Raw genomic sequence first — 27,453 nt, forward strand, 5'->3', positions numbered from 1 at the left:
ATGTGAAAACAGTCCAAAGAAAATGGCAGTTCACCCCTACAGATTTAATACTATTTACAAAATATACAATTTATAAACAAAACCACGGCACAAAACCTAACAATTCAAAAATGCTAAATAAGGTTTGGAAACCAAGAACAGCAAACAGGTGCTGATGCCAGAAAGAGCCTCGCTAGCTGTTGGGAACCGTACTTTTAAAACTCCAGGAAGTGTAGGATGGACCAATCAGCTTCCTGTACTGCCCCCCAATCCGGCCAATCAGGCAGGGCACCTATAAGAACAAGAAAATAAAAACAACACATATGGCCAGGACCGTAACATGGTCTACTAGTAATGAAGCACGATGGTTGGCAAACCAATAAAGTAGCAAAACAGCAATGAAAGAACAAAATTTGATGAAAATATAGAACAATTTCTATGAATAAATAGGCAGTAACACCAGCTTGTGCTGCCCGTAAACCCAAGCAAAAAAGCTTACATCACCTGGTATTCCCAGGCGGTCTTCCTACCAAGTACTAACCAGGCCCGGCTCTATTTGGCTGCCGAGATCGGACGAGATCGGGCGCTTAGAGAGCGGTGTGGCCGTAAGCTGCATTTGACATCATCAACAGCTCTTAAAAACGCTAGAGAAGCAGAATGCATGACACTTGCTAAGAAGAAGATAAATGTGGCAAAGTACAAAGTACTATAACTGTACTGGTCTGTTACGCCCCTGTCTAGGAGGTCAGGGTGCAACATACAAAGATAATTAGCAAGTTCCCTCTCCGATCCCCAAACCAAAATCCAGGATCGAGATGTTCCAACAGAATGATATTTATTTTAAACGAAAGAAAGTGTCAAACAAAACGTGACACTACAACTCAGGGCGAACCAAGGCCAACATAATAAACAAAATAAGCCATTTCCCACAGAAAGTGCTAGCTAGCCTGATAGAAATAAACAAACCAAAAGACAGTCGCTAACCCTAACTCCCTAATGTGAAAACAGTCCAAAGAAAATGGCAGTTCACCCCTACAGATTTAATACTATTTACAAAATATACAATTTATAAACAAAACCACGGCACAAAACCTAACAATTCAAAAATCCTAAATAAGGTTTGGAAACCAAGAACAGCAAACAGGTGCTGATGCCAGAAAGAGCCTCGCTAGCTGTTGGGAACCGTACTTTTAAAACTCCAGGAAGTGTAGGATGGACCAATCAGCTTCCTGTACTGCCCCCCAATCCGGCCAATCAGGCAGGGCACCTATAAGAACAAGAAAATAAAAACAACACATATGGCCAGGACCGTAACATGGTCTACTAGTAATGAAGCACGATGGTTGGCAAACCAATAAAGTAGCAAAACAGCAATGAAAGAACAAAATTTGATGAAAATATAGAACAATTTCTATGAATAAATAGGCAGTAACACCAGCTTGTGCTGCCCGTAAACCCAAGCAAAGAAGCTTACAGCACGTGGTATTCCCAGGCGGTCTTCCTACCAAGTACTAACAAGGCCCGGCCCTATTTGGCTGCCGAGATCGGACGGGATCGGGCGCTTAGAGAGCGGTGTGGCCGTAAGCTGCATTTGACATCATCAACAGCTCTTAAAAACGCTGGAGAAGCAGAATGCATGACACTTGCTAAGAAGAAGATAAATGTGGCAAAGTACAAAGTACTATAACTGTACTGGTCTGTTACGCCCCTGTCTAGGGGGTCAGGGTGCAACATACAAAGATAAATTAGCATGTTCCCTCTCCGATCCCCAAACCAAAATCCAGGATCGAGATGTTCCAACAGAATGATATTTATTTTAAACGAAAGAAAGTGTCAAACAAAACATGACACTACAACTCAGGGCGAACCAAGGCCAACATAATAAACAAAATAAGCCATTTCCCACAGAAAGTGCTAGCTAGCCTGATAGAAATAAACAAACCAAAAGACAGTCGCTAACCCTAACTCCCTAATGTGAAAACAGTCCAAAGAAAATGGCAGTTCACCCCTACAGATTTAATACTATTTACAAAATATACAATTTATAAACAAAACCACGGCACAAAACCTAACAATTCAAAAATGCTAAATAAGGTTTGGAAACCAAGAACAGCAAACAGGTGCTGATGCCAGAAAGAGCCTCGCTAGCTGTTGGGAACCGTACTTTTAAAACTCCAGGAAGTGTAGGATGGACCAATCAGCTTCCTGTACTGCCCCCCAATCCGGCCAATCAGGCAGGGCACCTATAAGAACAAGAAAATAAAAACAACACATATGGCCAGGACCGTAACATGGTCTACTAGTAATGAAGCACGATGGTTGGCAAACCAATAAAGTAGCAAAACAGCAATGAAAGAACAAAATTTGATGAAAATATAGAACAATTTCTATGAATAAATAGGCAGTAACACCAGCTTGTGCTGCCCGTAAACCCAAGCAAAGAAGCTTACAGCACGTGGTATTCCCAGGCGGTCTTCCTACCAAGTACTAACAAGGCCCAGCCCTATTTGGCTGCCGAGATCGGACGGGATCGGGCGCTTAGAGAGCAGTGTGGCCGTAAGCTGCATTTGACATCATCAACAGCTCTTAAAAACGCTGGAGAAGCAGAATGCATGACCCTTGCTAAGAAGAAGATAAATGTGGCAAAGTACAAAGTACTATAACTGTACTGGTCTGTTACGCCCCTATCTAGGGGGTCAGGGTGCAACATACAAAGATAAATTAGCATGTTCCCTCTCCGATCCCCAAACCAAAATCCAGGATCGAGATGTTCCAACAGAATGATATTTATTTTAAACGAAAGAAAGTGTCAAACAAAACATGACACTACAACTCAGGGCGAACCAAGGCCAACATAATAAACAAAATAAGCCATTTCCCACAGAAAGTGCTAGCTAGCCTGATAGAAATCAACAAACCAAAAGATAGTCGCTAACCCTAACTCCCTAATGTGAAAACAAGAGAAAACAATCAAAAGAAAATGGCAGTCCACCCCTACAGATTTAATACTATTTACAAAATATACAATTTATAAACAAAACCACGGCACAAAACCTAACAATTCAAAAATGCTAAATAAGGTTTGGAAACCAAGAACAGCAAACAGGTGCTGATGCCAGAAAGAGCCTCGCTAGCTGTTGGGAACCGTACTTTTAAAACTCCAGGAAGTGTAGGATGGACCAATCAGCTTCCTGTACTGCCCCCCAATCCGGCCAATCAGGCAGGGCACCTATAAGAACAAGAAAATAAAAACAACACATATGGCCAGGACCGTAACATGGTCTACTAGTAATGAAGCACGATGGTTGGCAAACCAATAAAGTAGCAAAACAGCAATGAAAGAACAAAATTTGATGAAAATATAGAACAATTTCTATGAATAAATAGGCAGTAACACCAGCTTGTGCTGCCCGTGAACCCAAGCAAAAAAGCTTACAGCACCTGGTATTCCCAGGCGGTCTTCCTACCAAGTACTAACCAGGCCCGGCTCTATTTGGCTGCCGAGATCGGACGAGATCGGGCGCTTAGAGAGCGGTGTGGCCGTAAGCTGCATTTGACATCATCAACAGCTCTTAAAAACGCTAGAGAAGCAGAATGCATGACACTTGCTAAGAAGAAGATAAATGTGGCAAAGTACAAAGTACTATAACTGTACTGGTCTGTTACGCCCCTGTCTAGGGGGTCAGGGTGCAACATACAAAGATAAATTAGCATGTTCCCTCTCCGATCCCCAAACCAAAATCCAGGATCGAGATGTTCCAACAGAATGATATTTATTTTAAACGAAAGAAAGTGTCAAACAAAACATGACACTACAACTCAGGGCGAACCAAGGCCAACATAATAAACAAAATAAGCCATTTCCCACAGAAAGTGCTAGCTAGCCTGATAGAAATAAACAAACCAAAAGACAGTCGCTAACCCTAACTCCCTAATGTGAAAACAGTCCAAAGAAAATGGCAGTTCACCCCTACAGATTTAATACTATTTACAAAATATACAATTTATAAACAAAACCACGGCACAAAACCTAACAATTCAAAAATGCTAAATAAGGTTTGGAAAGCAAGAACAGCAAACAGGTGCTGATGCCAGAAAGAGCCTCGCTAGCTGTTGGGAACCGTACTTTTAAAACTCCAGGAAGTGTAGGATGGACCAATCAGCTTCCTGTACTGCCCCCCAATCCGGCCAATCAGGCAGGGCACCTATAAGAACAAGAAAATAAAAACAACACATATGGCCAGGACCGTAACATGGTCTACTAGTAATGAAGCACGATGGTTGGCAAACCAATAAAGTAGCAAAACAGCAATGAAAGAACAAAATTTGATGAAAATATAGAACAATTTCTATGAATAAATAGGCAGTAACACCAGCTTGTGCTGCCCGTAAACCCAAGCAAAGAAGCTTACAGCACGTGGTATTCCCAGGCGGTCTTCCTACCAAGTACTAACAAGGCCCAGCCCTATTTGGCTGCCGAGATCGGACGGGATCGGGCGCTTAGAGAGCAGTGTGGCCGTAAGCTGCATTTGACATCATCAACAGCTCTTAAAAACGCTGGAGAAGCAGAATGCATGACCCTTGCTAAGAAGAAGATAAATGTGGCAAAGTACAAAGTACTATAACTGTACTGGTCTGTTACGCCCCTATCTAGGGGGTCAGGGTGCAACATACAAAGATAAATTAGCATGTTCCCTCTCCGATCCCCAAACCAAAATCCAGGATCGAGATGTTCCAACAGAATGATATTTATTTTAAACGAAAGAAAGTGTCAAACAAAACATGACACTACAACTCAGGGCGAACCAAGGCCAACATAATAAACAAAATAAGCCATTTCCCACAGAAAGTGCTAGCTAGCCTGATAGAAATCAACAAACCAAAAGTTAGTCGCTAACCCTAACTCCCTAATGTGAAAACAAGAGAAAACAATCAAAAGAAAATGGCAGTCCACCCCTACAGATTTAATACTATTTACAAAATATACAATTTATAAACAAAACCACGGCACAAAACCTAACAATTCAAAAATGCTAAATAAGGTTTGGAAAGCAAGAACAGCAAACAGGTGCTGCTGCCAGAAAGAGCCTCGCTAGCTGTTGGGAACCGTACTTTTAAAACTCCAGGAAGTGTAGGATGGACCAATCAGCTTCCTGTACTTCCCCCAAATCCGGCCAATCAGGCAGGGCACCTATAAGAACAACAAAATAAAAACAACACATATGGCCAGGACCGTAACATGGTCTACTAGTAATGAAGCACGATGGTTGACAAACCAATAAAGTAGCAAAACAGCAATGAAAGAACAAAATTTGATGAAAATATAGAACAATTTCTATGAATAAATAGGCAGTAACACCAGCTTGTGCTGCCCGTAAACCCAAGCAAAAAAGCTTACAGCACCTGGTATTCCCAGGCGGTCTTCCTACCAAGTACTAACCAGGCCCGGCTCTATTTGGCTGCCGAGATCTGACGAGATCGGGCGCTTAGAGAGCGGTGTGGCCGTAAGCTGCATTTGACATCATCAACAGCTCTTAAAAACGCTGGAGAAGCAGAATGCATGACACTTGCTAAGAAGAAGATAAATGTGGCAAAGTACAAAGGACTATAACTGTACTGGTCTGTTACGCCCCTGTCTAGGGGCTCAGGGTGCAACATACAAAGATAAATTAGCATGTTCCCTCTCCGATCCCCAAACCAAAATCCAGGATCGAGATGTTCCAACAGAATGATATTTATTTTAAACGAAAGAAAGTGTCAAACAAAACATGACACTACAACTCAGGGCGAACCAAGGCCAACATAATAAACATAATAAGCCATTTCCCCCAGAAAGTGCTAGCTAGCCTGATAGAAATAAACAAACCAAAAGACAGTCGCTAACCCTAACTCCCTAATGTGAAAACAGTCCAAAGAAAATGGCAGTTCACCCCTACAGATTTAATACTATTTACAAAATATACAATTTATAAACAAAACCACGGCACAAAACCTAACAATTCAAAAATGCTAAATAAGGTTTGGAAACCAAGAACAGCAAACAGGTGCTGATGCCAGAAAGAGCCTCGCTAGCTGTTGGGAACCGTACTTTTAAAACTCCAGGAAGTGTAGGATGGACCAATCAGCTTCCTGTACTGCCCCCCAAATCCGGCCAATCAGGCAGGGCACCTATAAGAACAAGAAAATAAAAACAACACATATGGCCAGGACCGTAACATGGTCTACTAGTAATGAAGCACGATGGTTGGCAAACCAATAAAGTAGCAAAACAGCAATGAAAGAACAAAATTTGATGAAAATATAGAACAATTTCTATGAATAAATAGGCAGTAACACCAGCTTGTGCTGCCCGTGAACCCAAGCAAAAAAGCTTACAGCACCTGGTATTCCCAGGCGGTCTTCCTACCAAGTACTAACCAGGCCCGGCTCTATTTGGCTGCCGAGATCGGACGAGATCGGGCGCTTAGAGAGCGGTGTGGCCGTAAGCTGCATTTGACATCATCAACAGCTCTTAAAAACGCTAGAGAAGCAGAATGCATGACACTTGCTAAGAAGAAGATAAATGTGGCAAAGTACAAAGTACTATAACTGTACTGGTCTGTTACGCCCCTGTCTAGGAGGTCAGGGTGCAACATACAAAGATAAATTAGCATGTTCCCTCTCCGATCCCCAAACCAAAATCCAGGATCGAGATGTTCCAACAGAATGATATTTATTTTAAACGAAAGAAAGTGTCAAACAAAACATGACACTACAACTCAGGGCGAACCAAGGCCAACATAATAAACAAAATAAGCCATTTCCCACAGAAAGTGCTAGCTAGCCTGATAGAAATAAACAAACCAAAAGACAGTCGCTAACCCTAACTCCCTAATGTGAAAACAGTCCAAAGAAAATGGCAGTTCACCCCTACAGATTTAATACTATTTACAAAATATACAATTTATAAACAAAACCACGGCACAAAACCTAACAATTCAAAAATGCTAAATAAGGTTTGGAAACCAAGAACAGCAAACAGGTGCTGATGCCAGAAAGAGCCTCGCTAGCTGTTGGGAACCGTACTTTTAAAACTCCAGGAAGTGTAGGATGGACCAATCAGCTTCCTGTACTGCCCCCCAATCCGGCCAATCAGGCAGGGCACCTATAAGAACAAGAAAATAAAAACAACACATATGGCCAGGACCGTAACATGGTCTACTAGTAATGAAGCACGATGGTTGGCAAACCAATAAAGTAGCAAAACAGCAATGAAAGAACAAAATTTGATGAAAATATAGAACAATTTCTATGAATAAATAGGCAGTAACACCAGCTTGTGCTGCCCGTAAACCCAAGCAAAAAAGCTTACATCACCTGGTATTCCCAGGCGGTCTTCCTACCAAGTACTAACCAGGCCCGGCTCTATTTGGCTGCCGAGATCGGACGAGATCGGGCGCTTAGAGAGCGGTGTGGCCGTAAGCTGCATTTGACATCATCAACAGCTCTTAAAAACGCTAGAGAAGCAGAATGCATGACACTTGCTAAGAAGAAGATAAATGTGGCAAAGTACAAAGTACTATAACTGTACTGGTCTGTTACGCCCCTGTCTAGGAGGTCAGGGTGCAACATACAAAGATAATTAGCAAGTTCCCTCTCCGATCCCCAAACCAAAATCCAGGATCGAGATGTTCCAACAGAATGATATTTATTTTAAACGAAAGAAAGTGTCAAACAAAACGTGACACTACAACTCAGGGCGAACCAAGGCCAACATAATAAACAAAATAAGCCATTTCCCACAGAAAGTGCTAGCTAGCCTGATAGAAATAAACAAACCAAAAGACAGTCGCTAACCCTAACTCCCTAATGTGAAAACAGTCCAAAGAAAATGGCAGTTCACCCCTACAGATTTAATACTATTTACAAAATATACAATTTATAAACAAAACCACGGCACAAAACCTAACAATTCAAAAATGCTAAATAAGGTTTGGAAACCAAGAACAGCAAACAGGTGCTGATGCCAGAAAGAGCCTCGCTAGCTGTTGGGAACCGTACTTTTAAAACTCCAGGAAGTGTAGGATGGACCAATCAGCTTCCTGTACTGCCCCCCAATCCGGCCAATCAGGCAGGGCACCTATAAGAACAAGAAAATAAAAACAACACATATGGCCAGGACCGTAACATGGTCTACTAGTAATGAAGCACGATGGTTGGCAAACCAATAAAGTAGCAAAACAGCAATGAAAGAACAAAATTTGATGAAAATATAGAACAATTTCTATGAATAAATAGGCAGTAACACCAGCTTGTGCTGCCCGTAAACCCAAGCAAAGAAGCTTACAGCACGTGGTATTCCCAGGCGGTCTTCCTACCAAGTACTAACAAGGCCCGGCCCTATTTGGCTGCCGAGATCGGACGGGATCGGGCGCTTAGAGAGCGGTGTGGCCGTAAGCTGCATTTGACATCATCAACAGCTCTTAAAAACGCTGGAGAAGCAGAATGCATGACACTTGCTAAGAAGAAGATAAATGTGGCAAAGTACAGAGTACTATAACTGTACTGGTCTGTTACGCCCCTGTCTAGGGGGTCAGGGTGCAACATACAAAGATAAATTAGCATGTTCCCTCTCCGATCCCCAAACCAAAATCCAGGATCGAGATGTTCCAACAGAATGATATTTATTTTAAACGAAAGAAAGTGTCAAACAAAACATGACACTACAACTCAGGGCGAACCAAGGCCAACATAATAAACAAAATAAGCCATTTCCCACAGAAAGTGCTAGCTAGCCTGATAGAAATAAACAAACCAAAAGACAGTCGCTAACCCTAACTCCCTAATGTGAAAACAGTCCAAAGAAAATGGCAGTTCACCCCTACAGATTTAATACTATTTACAAAATATACAATTTATAAACAAAACCACGGCACAAAACCTAACAATTCAAAAATGCTAAATAAGGTTTGGAAACCAAGAACAGCAAACAGGTGCTGATGCCACAAAGAGCCTCGCTAGCTGTTGGGAACCGTACTTTTAAAACTCCAGGAAGTGTAGGATGGACCAATCAGCTTCCTGTACTGCCCCCCAATCCGGCCAATCAGGCAGGGCACCTATAAGAACAAGAAAATAAAAACAACACATATGGCCAGGACCGTAACATGGTCTACTAGTAATGAAGCACGATGGTTGGCAAACCAATAAAGTAGCAAAACAGCAATGAAAGAACAAAATTTGATGAAAATATAGAACAATTTCTATGAATAAATAGGCAGTAACACCAGCTTGTGCTGCCCGTAAACCCAAGCAAAAAAGCTTACAGCACCTGGTATTCCCAGGCAGTCTTCCTACCAAGTACTAACCAGGCCCGGCTCTATTTGGCTGCCGAGATCGGACGAGATCGGGCGCTTAGAGAGCGGTTTGGCCGTAAGCTGCATTTGACATCATCAACAGCTCTTAAAAACGCTGGAGAAGCAGAATGCATGACACTTGCTAAGAAGAAGATAAATGTGGCAAAGTACAAAGTACTTTAACTGTACTGGTCTGTTACGCCCCTGTCTAGGGGGTCAGGGTGCAACATACAAAGATAAATTAGCATGTTCCCTCTCCGATCCCCAAACCAAAATCCAGGATCGAGATGTTCCAACAGAATGATATTTATTTTAAACGAAAGAAAGTGTCAAACAAAACATGACACTACAACTCAGGGCGAACCAAGGCCAACATAATAAACAAAATAAGCCATTTCCCACAGAAAGTGCTAGCTAGCCTGATAGAAATAAACAAACCAAAAGACAGTCGCTAACCCTAACTCCCTAATGTGAAAACAGTCCAAAGAAAATGGCAGTTCACCCCTACAGATTTAATACTATTTACAAAATATACAATTTATAAACAAAACCACGGCACAAAACCTAACAATTCAAAAATGCTAAATAAGGTTTGGAAACCAAGAACAGCAAACAGGTGCTGATGCCAGAAAGAGCCTCGCTAGCTGTTGGGAACCGTACTTTTAAAACTCCAGGAAGTGTAGGATGGACCAATCAGCTTCCTGTACTGCCCCCCAATCCGGCCAATCAGGCAGGGCACCTATAAGAACAAGAAAATAAAAACAACACATATGGCCAGGACCGTAACATGGTCTACTAGTAATGAAGCACGATGGTTGGCAAACCAATAAAGTAGCAAAACAGCAATGAAAGAACAAAATTTGATGAAAATATAGAACAATTTCTATGAATAAATAGGCAGTAACACCAGCTTGTGCTGCCCGTAAACCCAAGCAAAAAAGCTTACAGCACCTGGTATTCCCAGGCGGTCTTCCTACCAAGTACTAACCAGGCCCGGCTCTATTTGGCTGCCGAGATCGGACGAGATCGGGCGCTTAGAGAGCGGTGTGGCCGTAAGCTGCATTTGACATCATCAACAGCTCTTAAAAACGCTAGAGAAGCAGAATGCATGACACTTGCTAAGAAGAAGATAAATGTGGCAAAGTACAAAGTACTATAACTGTACTGGTCTGTTATGCCCCTGTCTAGGGGGTCAGGGTGCAACATACAAAGATAAATTAGCATGTTCCCTCTCCGATCCCCAAACCAAAATCCAGGATCGAGATGTTCCAACAGAATGATATTTATTTTAAACGAAAGAAAGTGTCAAACAAAACATGACACTACAACTCAGGGCGAACCAAGGCCAACATAATAAACAAAATAAGACATTTCCCACAGAAAGTGCTAGCTAGCCTGATAGAAATAAACAAACCAAAAGACAGTCGCTAACCCTAACTCCCTAATGTGAAAACAAGAGAAAACAATCAAAAGAAAATGGCAGTCCACCCCTACAGATTTAATACTATTTACAAAATATACAATTTATAAACAAAACCACGGCACAAAACCTAACAATTCAAAAATGCTAAATAAGGTTTGGAAAGCAAGAACAGCAAACAGGTGCTGCTGCCAGAAAGAGCCTCGCTAGCTGTTGGGAACCGTACTTTTAAAACTCCAGGAAGTGTAGGATGGACCAATCAGCTTCCTGTACTTCCCCCAAATCCGGCCAATCAGGAAGGGCACCTATAAGAACAACAAAATAAAAACAACACATATGGCCAGGACCGTAACATGGTCTACTAGTAATGAAGCACGATGGTTGACAAACCAATAAAGTAGCAAAACAGCAATGAAAGAACAAAATTTGATGAAAATATAGAACAATTTCTATGAATAAATAGGCAGTAAAACCAGCTTGTGCTGCCCGTAAACCCAAGCAAAAAAGCTTACAGCACCTGGTATTCCCAGGCGGTCTTCCTACCAAGTACTAACCAGGCCCGGCTCTATTTGGCTGCCGAGATCGGACGAGATCGGGCGCTTAGAGAGCGGTGTGGCCGTAAGCTGCATTTGACATCATCAACAGCTCTTAAAAACGCTGGAGAAGCAGAATGCATGACACTTGCTAAGAAGAAGATAAATGTGGCAAAGTACAAAGTACTATAACTGTACTGGTCTGTTACGCCCCTGTCTAGGGGGTCAGGGTGCAACATACAAAGATAAATTAGCATGTTCCCTCTCCGATCCCCAAACCAAAATCCAGGATCGAGATGTTCCAACAGAATGATATTTATTTTAAACGAAAGAAAGTGTCAAACAAAACATGACACTACAACTCAGGGCGAACCAAGGCCAACATAATAAACAAAATAAGCCATTTCCCACAGAAAGTGCTAGCTAGCCTGATAGAAATAAACAAACCAAAAGACAGTCGCTAACCCTAACTCCCTAATGTGAAAACAGTCCAAAGAAAATGGCAGTTCACCCCTACAGATTTAATACTATTTACAAAATATACAATTTATAAACAAAACCACGGCACAAAACCTAACAATTCAAAAATGCTAAATAAGGTTTGGAAACCAAGAACAGCAAACAGGTGCTGATGCCAGAAAGAGCCTCGCTAGCTGTTGGGAACCGTACTTTTAAAACTCCAGGAAGTGTAGGATGGACCAATCAGCTTCCTGTACTGCCCCCCAATCCGGCCAATCAGGCAGGGCACCTATAAGAACAAGAAAATAAAAACAACACATATGGCCAGGACCGTAACATGGTCTACTAGTAATGAAGCACGATGGTTGGCAAACCAATAAAGTAGCAAAACAGCAATGAAAGAACAAAATTTGATGAAAATATAGAACAATTTCTATGAATAAATAGGCAGTAACACCAGCTTGTGCTGCCCGTAAACCCAAGCAAAAAAGCTTACATCACCTGGTATTCCCAGGCGGTCTTCCTACCAAGTACTAACCAGGCCCGGCTCTATTTGGCTGCCGAGATCGGACGAGATCGGGCGCTTAGAGAGCGGTGTGGCCGTAAGCTGCATTTGACATAATCAACAGCTCTTAAAAACGCTGGAGAAGCAGAATGCATGACACTTGCTAAGAAGAAGATAAATGTGGCAAAGTACAAAGTACTATAACTGTACTGGTCTGTTACGCCCCTGTCTAGGGGGTCAGGGTGCAACATACAAAGATAAATTAGCATGTTCCCTGTCCGATCCCCAAACCAAAATCCAGGATCGAGATGTTCCAACAGAATGATATTTATTTTAAACGAAAGAAAGTGTCAAACAAAACATGACACTACAACTCAGGGCGAACCAAGGCCAACATAATAAACAAAATAAGCCATTTCCCACAGAAAGTGCTAGCTAGCCTGATAGAAATAAACAAACCAAAAGACAGTCGCTAACCCTAACTCCCTAATGTGAAAACAGTCCAAAGAAAATGGCAGTTCACCCCTACAGATTTAAAACTATTTACAAAATATACAATTTATAAACAAAACCACGGCACAAAACCTAACAATTCAAAAATGCTAAATAAGGTTTGGAAACCAAGAACAGCAAACAGGTGCTGATGCCAGAAAGAGCCTCGCTAGCTGTTGGGAACCGTACTTTTAAAACTCCAGGAAGTGTAGGATGGACCAATCAGCTTCCTGTACTGCCCCCCAATCCGGCCAATCAGGCAGGGCACCTATAAGAACAAGAAAATAAAAACAACACATATGGCCAGGACCGTAACATGGTCTACTAGTAATGAAGCACGATGGTTGGCAAACCAATAAAGTAGCAAAACAGCAATGAAAGAACAAAATTTGATGAAAATATAGAACAATTTCTATGAATAAATAGGCAGTAACACCAGCTTGTGCTGCCCGTAAACCCAAGCAAAGAAGCTTACAGCACGTGGTATTCCCAGGCGGTCTTCCTACCAAGTACTAACAAGGCCCGGCCCTATTTGGCTGCCGAGATCGGACGGGATCGGGCGCTTAGAGAGCGGTGTGGCCGTAAGCTGCATTTGACATCATCAACAGCTCTTAAAAACGCTGGAGAAGCAGAATGCATGACACTTGCTAAGAAGAAGATAAATGTGGCAAAGTACAAAGTACTATAACTGTACTGGTCTGTTACGCCCCTGTCTAGGGGGTCAGGGTGCAACATACAAAGATAAATTAGCATGTTCCCTCTCCGATCCCCAAACCAAAATCCAGGATCGAGATGTTCCAACAGAATGATATTTATTTTAAATGAAAGAAAGTGTCAAACAAAACATGACACTACAACTCAGGGCGAACCAAGGCCAACATAATAAACAAAATAAGCCATTTCCCACAGAAAGTGCTAGCTAGCCTGATAGAAATAAACAAACCAAAAGACAGTCGCTAACCCTAACTCCCTAATGTGAAAACAGTCCAAAGAAAATGGCAGTTCACCCCTACAGATTTAATACTATTTACAAAATATACAATTTATAAACAAAACCACGGCACAAAACCTAACAATTCAAAAATGCTAAATAAGGTTTGGAAAGCAAGAACAGCAAACAGGTGCTGATGCCAGAAAGAGCCTCGCTAGCTGTTGGGAACCGTACTTTTAAAACTCCAGGAAGTGTAGGATGGACCAATCAGCTTCCTGTACTGCCCCCCAATCCGGCCAATCAGGCAGGGCACCTATAAGAACAAGAAAATAAAAACAACACATATGGCCAGGACCGTAACATGGTCTACTAGTAATGAAGCACGATGGTTGGCAAACCAATAAAGTAGCAAAACAGCAATGAAAGAACAAAATTTGATGAAAATATAGAACAATTTCTATGAATAAATAGGCAGTAACACCAGCTTGTGCTGCCCGTAAACCCAAGCAAAGAAGCTTACAGCACGTGGTATTCCCAGGCGGTCTTCCTACCAAGTACTAACAAGGCCCAGCCCTATTTGGCTGCCGAGATCGGACGGGATCGGGCGCTTAGAGAGCAGTGTGGCCGTAAGCTGCATTTGACATCATCAACAGCTCTTAAAAACGCTGGAGAAGCAGAATGCATGACCCTTGCTAAGAAGAAGATAAATGTGGCAAAGTACAAAGTACTATAACTGTACTGGTCTGTTACGCCCCTATCTAGGGGGTCAGGGTGCAACATACAAAGATAAATTAGCATGTTCCCTCTCCGATCCCCAAACCAAAATCCAGGATCGAGATGTTCCAACAGAATGATATTTATTTTAAACGAAAGAAAGTGTCAAACAAAACATGACACTACAACTCAGGGCGAACCAAGGCCAACATAATAAACAAAATAAGCCATTTCCCACAGAAAGTGCTAGCTAGCCTGATAGAAATCAACAAACCAAAAGATAGTCGCTAACCCTAACTCCCTAATGTGAAAACAAGAGAAAACAATCAAAAGAAATTGGCAGTCCACCCCTACAGATTTAATACTATTTACAAAATATACAATTTATAAACAAAACCACGGCACAAAACCTAACAATTCAAAAATGCTAAATAAGGTTTGGAAAGCAAGAACAGCAAACAGGTGCTGCTGCCAGAAAGAGCCTCGCTAGCTGTTGGGAACCGTACTTTTAAAACTCCAGGAAGTGTAGGATGGACCAATCAGCTTCCTGTACTTCCCCCAAATCCGGCCAATCAGGCAGGGCACCTATAAGAACAACAAAATAAAAACAACACATATGGCCAGGACCGTAACATGGTCTACTAGTAATGAAGCACGATGGTTGACAAACCAATAAAGTAGCAAAACAGCAATGAAAGAACAAAATTTGATGAAAATATAGAACAATTTCTATGAATAAATAGGCAGTAACACCAGCTTGTGCTGCCCGTAAACCCAAGCAAAAAAGCTTACAGCACCTGGTATTCCCAGGCGGTCTTCCTACCAAGTACTAACCAGGCCCGGCTCTATTTGGCTGCCGAGATCTGACGAGATCGGGCGCTTAGAGAGCGGTGTGGCCGTAAGCTGCATTTGACATCATCAACAGCTCTTAAAAACGCTGGAGAAGCAGAATGCATGACACTTGCTAAGAAGAAGATAAATGTGGCAAAGTACAAAGGACTATAACTGTACTGGTCTGTTACGCCCCTGTCTAGGGGCTCAGGGTGCAACATACAAAGATAAATTAGCATGTTCCCTCTCCGATCCCCAAACCAAAATCCAGGATCGAGATGTTCCAACAGAATGATATTTATTTTAAACGAAAGAAAGTGTCAAACAAAACATGACACTACAACTCAGGGCGAACCAAGGCCAACATAATAAACATAATAAGCCATTTCCCCCAGAAAGTGCTAGCTAGCCTGATAGAAATAAACAAACCAAAAGACAGTCGCTAACCCTAACTCCCTAATGTGAAAACAGTCCAAAGAAAATGGCAGTTCACCCCTACAGATTTAATACTATTTACAAAATATACAATTTATAAACAAAACCACGGCACAAAACCTAACAATTCAAAAATGCTAAATAAGGTTTGGAAACCAAGAACAGCAAACAGGTGCTGATGCCAGAAAGAGCCTCGCTAGCTGTTGGGAACCGTACTTTTAAAACTCCAGGAAGTGTAGGATGGACCAATCAGCTTCCTGTACTGCCCCCCAATCCGGCCAATCAGGCAGGGCACCTATAAGAACAAGAAAATAAAAACAACACATATGGCCAGGACCGTAACATGGTCTACTAGTAATGAAGCACGATGGTTGGCAAACCAATAAAGTAGCAAAACAGCAATGAAAGAACAAAATTTGATGAAAATATAGAACAATTTCTATGAATAAATAGGCAGTAACACCAGCTTGTGCTGCCCGTGAACCCAAGCAAAAAAGCTTACAGCACCTGGTATTCCCAGGCGGTCTTCCTACCAAGTACTAACCAGGCCCGGCTCTATTTGGCTGCCGAGATCGGACGAGATCGGGCGCTTAGAGAGCGGTGTGGCCGTAAGCTGCATTTGACATCATCAACAGCTCTTAAAAACGCTAGAGAAGCAGAATGCATGACACTTGCTAAGAAGAAGATAAATGTGGCAAAGTACAAAGTACTATAACTGTACTGGTCTGTTACGCCCCTGTCTAGGGGGTCAGGGTGCAACATACAAAGATAAATTAGCATGTTCCCTCTCCGATCCCCAAACCAAAATCCAGGATCGAGATGTTCCAACAGAATGATATTTATTTTAAACGAAAGAAAGTGTCAAACAAAACATGACACTACAACTCAGGGCGAACCAAGGCCAACATAATAAACAAAATAAGCCATTTCCCACAGAAAGTGCTAGCTAGCCTGATAGAAATAAACAAACCAAAAGACAGTCGCTAACCCTAACTCCCTAATGTGAAAACAGTCCAAAGAAAATGGCAGTTCACCCCTACAGATTTAATACTATTTACAAAATATACAATTTATAAACAAAACCACGGCACAAAACCTAACAATTCAAAAATGCTAAATAAGGTTTGGAAAGCAAGAACAGCAAACAGGTGCTGATGCCAGAAAGAGCCTCGCTAGCTGTTGGGAACCGTACTTTTAAAACTCCAGGAAGTGTAGGATGGACCAATCAGCTTCCTGTACTGCCCCCCAATCCGGCCAATCAGGCAGGGCACCTATAAGAACAAGAAAATAAAAACAACACATATGGCCAGGACCGTAACATGGTCTACTAGTAATGAAGCACGATGGTTGGCAAACCAATAAAGTAGCAAAACAGCAATGAAAGAACAAAATTTGATGAAAATATAGAACAATTTCTATGAATAAATAGGCAGTAACACCAGCTTGTGCTGCCCGTAAACCCAAGCAAAGAAGCTTACAGCACGTGGTATTCCCAGGCGGTCTTCCTACCAAGTACTAACAAGGCCCAGCCCTATTTGGCTGCCGAGATCGGACGGGATCGGGCGCTTAGAGAGCAGTGTGGCCGTAAGCTGCATTTGACATCATCAACAGCTCTTAAAAACGCTGGAGAAGCAGAATGCATGACCCTTGCTAAGAAGAAGATAAATGTGGCAAAGTACAAAGTACTATAACTGTACTGGTCTGTTACGCCCCTATCTAGGGGGTCAGGGTGCAACATACAAAGATAAATTAGCATGTTCCCTCTCCGATCCCCAAACCAAAATCCAGGATCGAGATGTTCCAACAGAATGATATTTATTTTAAACGAAAGAAAGTGTCAAACAAAACATGACACTACAACTCAGGGCGAACCAAGGCCAACATAATAAACAAAATAAGCCATTTCCCACAGAAAGTGCTAGCTAGCCTGATAGAAATCAACAAACCAAAAGTTAGTCGCTAACCCTAACTCCCTAATGTGAAAACAAGAGAAAACAATCAAAAGAAAATGGCAGTCCACCCCTACAGATTTAATACTATTTACAAAATATACAATTTATAAACAAAACCACGGCACAAAACCTAACAATTCAAAAATGCTAAATAAGGTTTGGAAAGCAAGAACAGCAAACAGGTGCTGCTGCCAGAAAGAGCCTCGCTAGCTGTTGGGAACCGTACTTTTAAAACTCCAGGAAGTGTAGGATGGACCAATCAGCTTCCTGTACTTCCCCCAAATCCGGCCAATCAGGCAGGGCACCTATAAGAACAACAAAATAAAAACAACACATATGGCCAGGACCGTAACATGGTCTACTAGTAATGAAGCACGATGGTTGACAAACCAATAAAGTAGCAAAACAGCAATGAAAGAACAAAATTTGATGAAAATATAGAACAATTTCTATGAATAAATAGGCAGTAACACCAGCTTGTGCTGCCCGTAAACCCAAGCAAAAAAGCTTACAGCACCTGGTATTCCCAGGCGGTCTTCCTACCAAGTACTAACCAGGCCCGGCTCTATTTGGCTGCCGAGATCTGACGAGATCGGGCGCTTAGAGAGCGGTGTGGCCGTAAGCTGCATTTGACATCATCAACAGCTCTTAAAAACGCTGGAGAAGCAGAATGCATGACACTTGCTAAGAAGAAGATAAATGTGGCAAAGTACAAAGGACTATAACTGTACTGGTCTGTTACGCCCCTGTCTAGGGGCTCAGGGTGCAACATACAAAGATAAATTAGCATGTTCCCTCTCCGATCCCCAAACCAAAATCCAGGATCGAGATGTTCCAACAGAATGATATTTATTTTAAACGAAAGAAAGTGTCAAACAAAACATGACACTACAACTCAGGGCGAACCAAGGCCAACATAATAAACATAATAAGCCATTTCCCCCAGAAAGTGCTAGCTAGCCTGATAGAAATAAACAAACCAAAAGACAGTCGCTAACCCTAACTCCCTAATGTGAAAACAGTCCAAAGAAAATGGCAGTTCACCCCTACAGATTTAATACTATTTACAAAATATACAATTTATAAACAAAACCACGGCACAAAACCTAACAATTCAAAAATGCTAAATAAGGTTTGGAAACCAAGAACAGCAAACAGGTGCTGATGCCAGAAAGAGCCTCGCTAGCTGTTGGGAACCGTACTTTTAAAACTCCAGGAAGTGTAGGATGGACCAATCAGCTTCCTGTACTGCCCCCCAATCCGGCCAATCAGGCAGGGCACCTATAAGAACAAGAAAATAAAAACAACACATATGGCCAGGACCGTAACATGGTCTACTAGTAATGAAGCACGATGGTTGGCAAACCAATAAAGTAGCAAAACAGCAATGAAAGAACAAAATTTGATGAAAATATAGAACAATTTCTATGAATAAATAGGCAGTAACACCAGCTTGTGCTGCCCGTGAACCCAAGCAAAAAAGCTTACAGCACCTGGTATTCCCAGGCGGTCTTCCTACCAAGTACTAACCAGGCCCGGCTCTATTTGGCTGCCGAGATCGGACGAGATCGGGCGCTTAGAGAGCGGTGTGGCCGTAAGCTGCATTTGACATCATCAACAGCTCTTAAAAACGCTAGAGAAGCAGAATGCATGACACTTGCTAAGAAGAAGATAAATGTGGCAAAGTACAAAGTACTATAACTGTACTGGTCTGTTACGCCCCTGTCTAGGAGGTCAGGGTGCAACATACAAAGATAAATTAGCATGTTCCCTCTCCGATCCCCAAACCAAAATCCAGGATCGAGATGTTCCAACAGAATGATATTTATTTTAAACGAAAGAAAGTATCAAACAAAACATGACACTACAACTCAGGGCGAACCAAGGCCAACATAATAAACAAAATAAGCCATTTCCCACAGAAAGTGCTAGCTAGCCTGATAGAAATAAACAAACCAAAAGACAGTCGCTAACCCTAACTCCCTAATGTGAAAACAGTCCAAAGAAAATGGCAGTTCACCCCTACAGATTTAATACTATTTACAAAATATACAATTTATAAACAAAACCACGGCACAAAACCTAACAATTCAAAAATGCTAAATAAGGTTTGGAAACCAAGAACAGCAAACAGGTGCTGATGCCAGAAAGAGCCTCGCTAGCTGTTGGGAACCGTACTTTTAAAACTCCAGGAAGTGTAGGATGGACCAATCAGCTTCCTGTACTGCCCCCCAATCCGGCCAATCAGGCAGGGCACCTATAAGAACAAGAAAATAAAAACAACACATATGGCCAGGACCGTAACATGGTCTACTAGTAATGAAGCACGATGGTTGGCAAACCAATAAAGTAGCAAAACAGCAATGAAAGAACAAAATTTGATGAAAATATAGAACAATTTCTATGAATAAATAGGCAGTAACACCAGCTTGTGCTGCCCGTAAACCCAAGCAAAAAAGCTTACATCACCTGGTATTCCCAGGCGGTCTTCCTACCAAGTACTAACCAGGCCCGGCTCTATTTGGCTGCCGAGATCGGACGAGATCGGGCGCTTAGAGAGCGGTGTGGCCGTAAGCTGCATTTGACATCATCAACAGCTCTTAAAAACGCTAGAGAAGCAGAATGCATGACACTTGCTAAGAAGAAGATAAATGTGGCAAAGTACAAAGTACTATAACTGTACTGGTCTGTTACGCCCCTGTCTAGGAGGTCAGGGTGCAACATACAAAGATAATTAGCAAGTTCCCTCTCCGATCCCCAAACCAAAATCCAGGATCGAGATGTTCCAACAGAATGATATTTATTTTAAACGAAAGAAAGTGTCAAACAAAACGTGACACTACAACTCAGGGCGAACCAAGGCCAACATAATAAACAAAATAAGCCATTTCCCACAGAAAGTGTTAGCTAGCCTGATAGAAATAAACAAACCAAAAGACAGTCGCTAACCCTAACTCCCTAATGTGAATACAGTCCAAAGAAAATGGCAGTTCACCCCTACAGATTTAATACTATTTACAAAATATACAATTTATAAACAAAACCACGGCACAAAACCTAACAATTCAAAAATGCTAAATAAGGTTTGGAAACCAAGAACAGCAAACAGGTGCTGATGCCAGAAAGAGCCTCGCTAGCTGTTGGGAACCGTACTTTTAAAACTCCAGGAAGTGTAGGATGGACCAATCAGCTTCCTGTACTGCCCCCCAATCCGGCCAATCAGGCAGGGCACCTATAAGAACAAGAAAATAAAAACAACACATATGGCTAGGACCGTAACATGGTCTACTAGTAATGAAGCACGATGGTTGGCAAACCAATAAAGTAGCAAAACAGCAATGAAAGAACAAAATTTGATGAAAATATAGAACAATTTCTATGAATAAATAGGCAGTAACACCAGCTTGTGCTGCCCGTAAACCCAAGCAAAGAAGCTTACAGCACGTGGTATTCCCAGGCGGTCTTCCTACCAAGTACTAACAAGGCCCGGCCCTATTTGGCTGCCGAGATCGGACGGGATCGGGCGCTTAGAGAGCGGTGTGGCCGTAAGCTGCATTTGACATCATCAACAGCTCTTAAAAACGCTGGAGAAGCAGAATGCATGACACTTGCTAAGAAGAAGATAAATGTGGCAAAGTACAAAGTACTATAACTGTACTGGTCTGTTACGCCCCTGTCTAGGGGGTCAGGGTGCAACATACAAAGATAAATTAGCATGTTCCCTCTCCGATCCCCAAACCAAAATCCAGGATCGAGATGTTCCAACAGAATGATATTTATTTTAAACGAAAGAAAGTGTCAAACAAAACATGACACTACAACTCAGGGCGAACCAAGGCCAACATAATAAACAAAATAAGCCATTTCCCACAGAAAGTGCTAGCTAGCCTGATAGAAATAAACAAACCAAAAGACAGTCGCTAACCCTAACTCCCTAATGTGAAAACAGTCCAAAGAAAATGGCAGTTCACCCCTACAGATTTAATACTATTTACAAAATATACAATTTATAAACAAAACCACGGCACAAAACCTAACAATTCAAAAATGCTAAATAAGGTTTGGAAACCAAGAACAGCAAACAGGTGCTGATGCCACAAAGAGCCTCGCTAGCTGTTGGGAACCGTACTTTTAAAACTCCAGGAAGTGTAGGATGGACCAATCAGCTTCCTGTACTGCCCCCCAATCCGGCCAATCAGGCAGGGCACCTATAAGAACAAGAAAATAAAAACAACACATATGGCCAGGACCGTAACATGGTCTACTAGTAATGAAGCACGATGGTTGGCAAACCAATAAAGTAGCAAAACAGCAATGAAAGAACAAAATTTGATGAAAATATAGAACAATTTCTATGAATAAATAGGCAGTAACACCAGCTTGTGCTGCCCGTAAACCCAAGCAAAAAAGCTTACAGCACCTGGTATTCCCAGGCAGTCTTCCTACCAAGTACTAACCAGGCCCGGCTCTATTTGGCTGCCGAGATCGGACGAGATCGGGCGCTTAGAGAGCGGTTTGGCCGTAAGCTGCATTTGACATCATCAACAGCTCTTAAAAACGCTGGAGAAGCAGAATGCATGACACTTGCTAAGAAGAAGATAAATGTGGCAAAGTACAAAGTACTTTAACTGTACTGGTCTGTTACGCCCCTGTCTAGGGGGTCAGGGTGCAACATACAAAGATAAATTAGCATGTTCCCTCTCCGATCCCCAAACCAAAATCCAGGATCGAGATGTTCCAACAGAATGATATTTATTTTAAACGAAAGAAAGTGTCAAACAAAACATGACACTACAACTCAGGGCGAACCAAGGCCAACATAATAAACAAAATAAGCCATTTCCCACAGAAAGTGCTAGCTAGCCTGATAGAAATAAACAAACCAAAAGACAGTCGCTAACCCTAACTCCCTAATGTGAAAACAGTCCAAAGAAAATGGCAGTTCACCCCTACAGATTTAATACTATTTACAAAATATACAATTTATAAACAAAACCACGGCACAAAACCTAACAATTCAAAAATGCTAAATAAGGTTTGGAAAGCAAGAACAGCAAACAGGTGCTGATGCCAGAAAGAGCCTCGCTAGCTGTTGGGAACCGTACTTTTAAAACTCCAGGAAGTGTAGGATGGACCAATCAGCTTCCTGTACTGCCCCCCAATCCGGCCAATCAGGCAGGGCACCTATAAGAACAAGAAAATAAAAACAACACATATGGCCAGGACCGTAACATGGTCTACTAGTAATGAAGCACGATGGTTGGCAAACCAATAAAGTAGCAAAACAGCAATGAAAGAACAAAATTTGATGAAAATATAGAACAATTTCTATGAATAAATAGGCAGTAACACCAGCTTGTGCTGCCCGTAAACCCAAGCAAAGAAGCTTACAGCACGTGGTATTCCCAGGCGGTCTTCCTACCAAGTACTAACAAGGCCCAGCCCTATTTGGCTGCCGAGATCGGACGGGATCGGGCGCTTAGAGAGCAGTGTGGCCGTAAGCTGCATTTGACATCATCAACAGCTCTTAAAAACGCTGGAGAAGCAGAATGCATGACCCTTGCTAAGAAGAAGATAAATGTGGCAAAGTACAAAGTACTATAACTGTACTGGTCTGTTACGCCCCTATCTAGGGGGTCAGGGTGCAACATACAAAGATAAATTAGCATGTTCCCTCTCCGATCCCCAAACCAAAATCCAGGATCGAGATGTTCCAACAGAATGATATTTATTTTAAACGAAAGAAAGTGTCAAACAAAACATGACACTACAACTCAGGGCGAACCAAGGCCAACATAATAAACAAAATAAGCCATTTCCCACAGAAAGTGCTAGCTAGCCTGATAGAAATCAACAAACCAAAAGTTAGTCGCTAACCCTAACTCCCTAATGTGAAAACAAGAGAAAACAATCAAAAGAAAATGGCAGTCCACCCCTACAGATTTAATACTATTTACAAAATATACAATTTATAAACAAAACCACGGCACAAAACCTAACAATTCAAAAATGCTAAATAAGGTTTGGAAAGCAAGAACAGCAAACAGGTGCTGCTGCCAGAAAGAGCCTCGCTAGCTGTTGGGAACCGTACTTTTAAAACTCCAGGAAGTGTAGGATGGACCAATCAGCTTCCTGTACTTCCCCCAAATCCGGCCAATCAGGCAGGGCACCTATAAGAACAACAAAATAAAAACAACACATATGGCCAGGACCGTAACATGGTCTACTAGTAATGAAGCACGATGGTTGACAAACCAATAAAGTAGCAAAACAGCAATGAAAGAACAAAATTTGATGAAAATATAGAACAATTTCTATGAATAAATAGGCAGTAACACCAGCTTGTGCTGCTCGTAAACCCAAGCAAAAAAGCTTACAGCACCTGGTATTCCCAGGCGGTCTTCCTACCAAGTACTAACCAGGCCCGGCTCTATTTGGCTGCCGAGATCTGACGAGATCGGGCGCTTAGAGAGCGGTGTGGCCGTAAGCTGCATTTGACATCATCAACAGCTCTTAAAAACGCTGGAGAAGCAGAATGCATGACACTTGCTAAGAAGAAGATAAATGTGGCAAAGTACAAAGGACTATAACTGTACTGGTCTGTTACGCCCCTGTCTAGGGGCTCAGGGTGCAACATACAAAGATAAATTAGCATGTTCCCTCTCCGATCCCCAAACCAAAATCCAGGATCGAGATGTTCCAACAGAATGATATTTATTTTAAACGAAAGAAAGTGTCAAACAAAACATGACACTACAACTCAGGGCGAACCAAGGCCAACATAATAAACATAATAAGCCATTTCCCCCAGAAAGTGCTAGCTAGCCTGATAGAAATAAACAAACCAAAAGACAGTCGCTAACCCTAACTCCCTAATGTGAAAACAGTCCAAAGAAAATGGCAGTTCACCCCTACAGATTTAATACTATTTACAAAATATACAATTTATAAACAAAACCACGGCACAAAACCTAACAATTCAAAAATGCTAAATAAGGTTTGGAAACCAAGAACAGCAAACAGGTGCTGATGCCAGAAAGAGCCTCGCTAGCTGTTGGGAACCGTACTTTTAAAACTCCAGGAAGTGTAGGATGGACCAATCAGCTTCCTGTACTGCCCCCCAATCCGGCCAATCAGGCAGGGCACCTATAAGAACAAGAAAATAAAAACAACACATATGGCCAGGACCGTAACATGGTCTACTAGTAATGAAGCACGATGGTTGGCAAACCAATAAAGTAGCAAAACAGCAATGAAAGAACAAAATTTGATGAAAATATAGAACAATTTCTATGAATAAATAGGCAGTAACACCAGCTTGTGCTGCCCGTAAACCCAAGCAAAAAAGCTTACATCACCTGGTATTCCCAGGCGGTCTTCCTACCAAGTACTAACCAGGCCCGGCTCTATTTGGCTGCCGAGATCGGACGAGATCGGGCGCTTAGAGAGCGGTGTGGCCGTAAGCTGCATTTGACATCATCAACAGCTCTTAAAAACGCTAGAGAAGCAGAATGCATGACACTTGCTAAGAAGAAGATAAATGTGGCAAAGTACAAAGTACTATAACTGTACTGGTCTGTTACGCCCCTGTCTAGGAGGTCAGGGTGCAACATACAAAGATAATTAGCAAGTTCCCTCTCCGATCCCCAAACCAAAATCCAGGATCGAGATGTTCCAACAGAATGATATTTATTTTAAACGAAAGAAAGTGTCAAACAAAACGTGACACTACAACTCAGGGCGAACCAAGGCCAACATAATAAACAAAATAAGCCATTTCCCACAGAAAGTGTTAGCTAGCCTGATAGAAATAAACAAACCAAAAGACAGTCGCTAACCCTAACTCCCTAATGTGAAAACAGTCCAAAGAAAATGGCAGTTCACCCCTACAGATTTAATACTATTTACAAAATATACAATTTATAAACAAAACCACGGCACAAAACCTAACAATTCAAAAATGCTAAATAAGGTTTGGAAACCAAGAACAGCAAACAGGTGCTGATGCCAGAAAGAGCCTCGCTAGCTGTTGGGAACCGTACTTTTAAAACTCCAGGAAGTGTAGGATGGACCAATCAGCTTCCTGTACTGCCCCCCAATCCGGCCAATCAGGCAGGGCACCTATAAGAACAAGAAAATAAAAACAACACATATGGCTAGGACCGTAACATGGTCTACTAGTAATGAAGCACGATGGTTGGCAAACCAATAAAGTAGCAAAACAGCAATGAAAGAACAAAATTTGATGAAAATATAGAACAATTTCTATGAATAAATAGGCAGTAACACCAGCTTGTGCTGCCCGTAAACCCAAGCAAAGAAGCTTACAGCACGTGGTATTCCCAGGCGGTCTTCCTACCAAGTACTAACAAGGCCCGGCCCTATTTGGCTGCCGAGATCGGACGGGATCGGGCGCTTAGAGAGCGGTGTGGCCGTAAGCTGCATTTGACATCATCAACAGCTCTTAAAAACGCTGGAGAAGCAGAATGCATGACACTTGCTAAGAAGAAGATAAATGTGGCAAAGTACAAAGTACTATAACTGTACTGGTCTGTTACGCCCCTGTCTAGGGGGTCAGGGTGCAACATACAAAGATAAATTAGCATGTTCCCTCTCCGATCCCCAAACCAAAATCCAGGATCGAGATGTTCCAACAGAATGATATTTATTTTAAACGAAAGAAAGTGTCAAACAAAACATGACACTACAACTCAGGGCGAACCAAGGCCAACATAATAAACAAAATAAGCCATTTCCCACAGAAAGTGCTAGCTAGCCTGATAGAAATAAACAAACCAAAAGACAGTCGCTAACCCTAACTCCCTAATGTGAAAACAGTCCAAAGAAAATGGCAGTTCACCCCTACAGATTTAATACTATTTACAAAATATACAATTTATAAACAAAACCACGGCACAAAACCTAACAATTCAAAAATGCTAAATAAGGTTTGGAAACCAAGAACAGCAAACAGGTGCTGATGCCACAAAGAGCCTCGCTAGCTGTTGGGAACCGTACTTTTAAAACTCCAGGAAGTGTAGGATGGACCAATCAGCTTCCTGTACTGCCCCCCAATCCGGCCAATCAGGCAGGGCACCTATAAGAACAAGAAAATAAAAACAACACATATGGCCAGGACCGTAACATGGTCTACTAGTAATGAAGCACGATGGTTGGCAAACCAATAAAGTAGCAAAACAGCAATGAAAGAACAAAATTTGATGAAAATATAGAACAATTTCTATGAATAAATAGGCAGTAACACCAGCTTGTGCTGCCCGTAAACCCAAGCAAAAAAGCTTACAGCACCTGGTATTCCCAGGCAGTCTTCCTACCAAGTACTAACCAGGCCCGGCTCTATTTGGCTGCCGAGATCGGACGAGATCGGGCGCTTAGAGAGCGGTTTGGCCGTAAGCTGCATTTGACATCATCAACAGCTCTTAAAAACGCTGGAGAAGCAGAATGCATGACACTTGCTAAGAAGAAGATAAATGTGGCAAAGTACAAAGTACTTTAACTGTACTGGTCTGTTACGCCCCTGTCTAGGGGGTCAGGGTGCAACATACAAAGATAAATTAGCATGTTCCCTCTCCGATCCCCAAACCAAAATCCAGGATCGAGATGTTCCAACAGAATGATATTTATTTTAAACGAAAGAAAGTGTCAAACAAAACATGACACTACAACTCAGGGCGAACCAAGGCCAACATAATAAACAAAATAAGCCATTTCCCACAGAAAGTGCTAGCTAGCCTGATAGAAATAAACAAACCAAAAGACAGTCGCTAACCCTAACTCCCTAATGTGAAAACAGTCCAAAGAAAATGGCAGTTCACCCCTACAGATTTAATACTATTTACAAAATATACA

The 27,453-nt window shown here is 41.9% G+C and overlaps 28 pseudogenes; all 28 read right to left on the bottom strand.

The window, feature by feature from the left end:
- Nucleotides 1–471: 471 nt before the first annotated feature.
- On the bottom strand, nucleotides 472–590 carry LOC137112193 (5S ribosomal RNA; annotated as a pseudogene).
- An 856-nt stretch (nucleotides 591–1,446) lies between these two features.
- On the bottom strand, nucleotides 1,447–1,565 carry LOC137111522 (5S ribosomal RNA; annotated as a pseudogene).
- Nucleotides 1,566–2,422: 857 nt separating this feature from the next.
- Nucleotides 2,423–2,541, bottom strand: LOC137111576 (5S ribosomal RNA; annotated as a pseudogene).
- An 867-nt stretch (nucleotides 2,542–3,408) lies between these two features.
- On the bottom strand, nucleotides 3,409–3,527 carry LOC137111764 (5S ribosomal RNA; annotated as a pseudogene).
- Nucleotides 3,528–4,384: 857 nt separating this feature from the next.
- LOC137111578 (5S ribosomal RNA) lies at nucleotides 4,385–4,503 on the bottom strand (annotated as a pseudogene).
- Nucleotides 4,504–5,370: 867 nt separating this feature from the next.
- Nucleotides 5,371–5,489, bottom strand: LOC137112013 (5S ribosomal RNA; annotated as a pseudogene).
- An 858-nt stretch (nucleotides 5,490–6,347) lies between these two features.
- On the bottom strand, nucleotides 6,348–6,466 carry LOC137111765 (5S ribosomal RNA; annotated as a pseudogene).
- An 857-nt stretch (nucleotides 6,467–7,323) lies between these two features.
- On the bottom strand, nucleotides 7,324–7,442 carry LOC137112194 (5S ribosomal RNA; annotated as a pseudogene).
- Nucleotides 7,443–8,298: 856 nt separating this feature from the next.
- Nucleotides 8,299–8,417, bottom strand: LOC137111523 (5S ribosomal RNA; annotated as a pseudogene).
- An 857-nt stretch (nucleotides 8,418–9,274) lies between these two features.
- Nucleotides 9,275–9,393, bottom strand: LOC137112114 (5S ribosomal RNA; annotated as a pseudogene).
- An 857-nt stretch (nucleotides 9,394–10,250) lies between these two features.
- On the bottom strand, nucleotides 10,251–10,369 carry LOC137111766 (5S ribosomal RNA; annotated as a pseudogene).
- Nucleotides 10,370–11,236: 867 nt separating this feature from the next.
- Nucleotides 11,237–11,355, bottom strand: LOC137111767 (5S ribosomal RNA; annotated as a pseudogene).
- An 857-nt stretch (nucleotides 11,356–12,212) lies between these two features.
- LOC137112195 (5S ribosomal RNA) lies at nucleotides 12,213–12,331 on the bottom strand (annotated as a pseudogene).
- An 857-nt stretch (nucleotides 12,332–13,188) lies between these two features.
- LOC137111524 (5S ribosomal RNA) lies at nucleotides 13,189–13,307 on the bottom strand (annotated as a pseudogene).
- An 857-nt stretch (nucleotides 13,308–14,164) lies between these two features.
- Nucleotides 14,165–14,283, bottom strand: LOC137111579 (5S ribosomal RNA; annotated as a pseudogene).
- Nucleotides 14,284–15,150: 867 nt separating this feature from the next.
- On the bottom strand, nucleotides 15,151–15,269 carry LOC137112014 (5S ribosomal RNA; annotated as a pseudogene).
- Nucleotides 15,270–16,126: 857 nt separating this feature from the next.
- Nucleotides 16,127–16,245, bottom strand: LOC137111768 (5S ribosomal RNA; annotated as a pseudogene).
- An 857-nt stretch (nucleotides 16,246–17,102) lies between these two features.
- Nucleotides 17,103–17,221, bottom strand: LOC137111580 (5S ribosomal RNA; annotated as a pseudogene).
- Nucleotides 17,222–18,088: 867 nt separating this feature from the next.
- LOC137112015 (5S ribosomal RNA) lies at nucleotides 18,089–18,207 on the bottom strand (annotated as a pseudogene).
- An 857-nt stretch (nucleotides 18,208–19,064) lies between these two features.
- On the bottom strand, nucleotides 19,065–19,183 carry LOC137111769 (5S ribosomal RNA; annotated as a pseudogene).
- An 857-nt stretch (nucleotides 19,184–20,040) lies between these two features.
- Nucleotides 20,041–20,159, bottom strand: LOC137112196 (5S ribosomal RNA; annotated as a pseudogene).
- An 856-nt stretch (nucleotides 20,160–21,015) lies between these two features.
- LOC137111526 (5S ribosomal RNA) lies at nucleotides 21,016–21,134 on the bottom strand (annotated as a pseudogene).
- An 857-nt stretch (nucleotides 21,135–21,991) lies between these two features.
- On the bottom strand, nucleotides 21,992–22,110 carry LOC137112115 (5S ribosomal RNA; annotated as a pseudogene).
- An 857-nt stretch (nucleotides 22,111–22,967) lies between these two features.
- On the bottom strand, nucleotides 22,968–23,086 carry LOC137111581 (5S ribosomal RNA; annotated as a pseudogene).
- An 867-nt stretch (nucleotides 23,087–23,953) lies between these two features.
- Nucleotides 23,954–24,072, bottom strand: LOC137112016 (5S ribosomal RNA; annotated as a pseudogene).
- An 857-nt stretch (nucleotides 24,073–24,929) lies between these two features.
- LOC137112197 (5S ribosomal RNA) lies at nucleotides 24,930–25,048 on the bottom strand (annotated as a pseudogene).
- Nucleotides 25,049–25,904: 856 nt separating this feature from the next.
- On the bottom strand, nucleotides 25,905–26,023 carry LOC137111527 (5S ribosomal RNA; annotated as a pseudogene).
- Nucleotides 26,024–26,880: 857 nt separating this feature from the next.
- LOC137112116 (5S ribosomal RNA) lies at nucleotides 26,881–26,999 on the bottom strand (annotated as a pseudogene).
- Nucleotides 27,000–27,453: the final 454 nt, after the last annotated feature.

Source organism: Channa argus, unplaced genomic scaffold, assembly GCF_033026475.1.
Source record: "Channa argus isolate prfri unplaced genomic scaffold, Channa argus male v1.0 Contig011, whole genome shotgun sequence".
Taxonomy (NCBI): domain Eukaryota; kingdom Metazoa; phylum Chordata; class Actinopteri; order Anabantiformes; family Channidae; genus Channa; species Channa argus.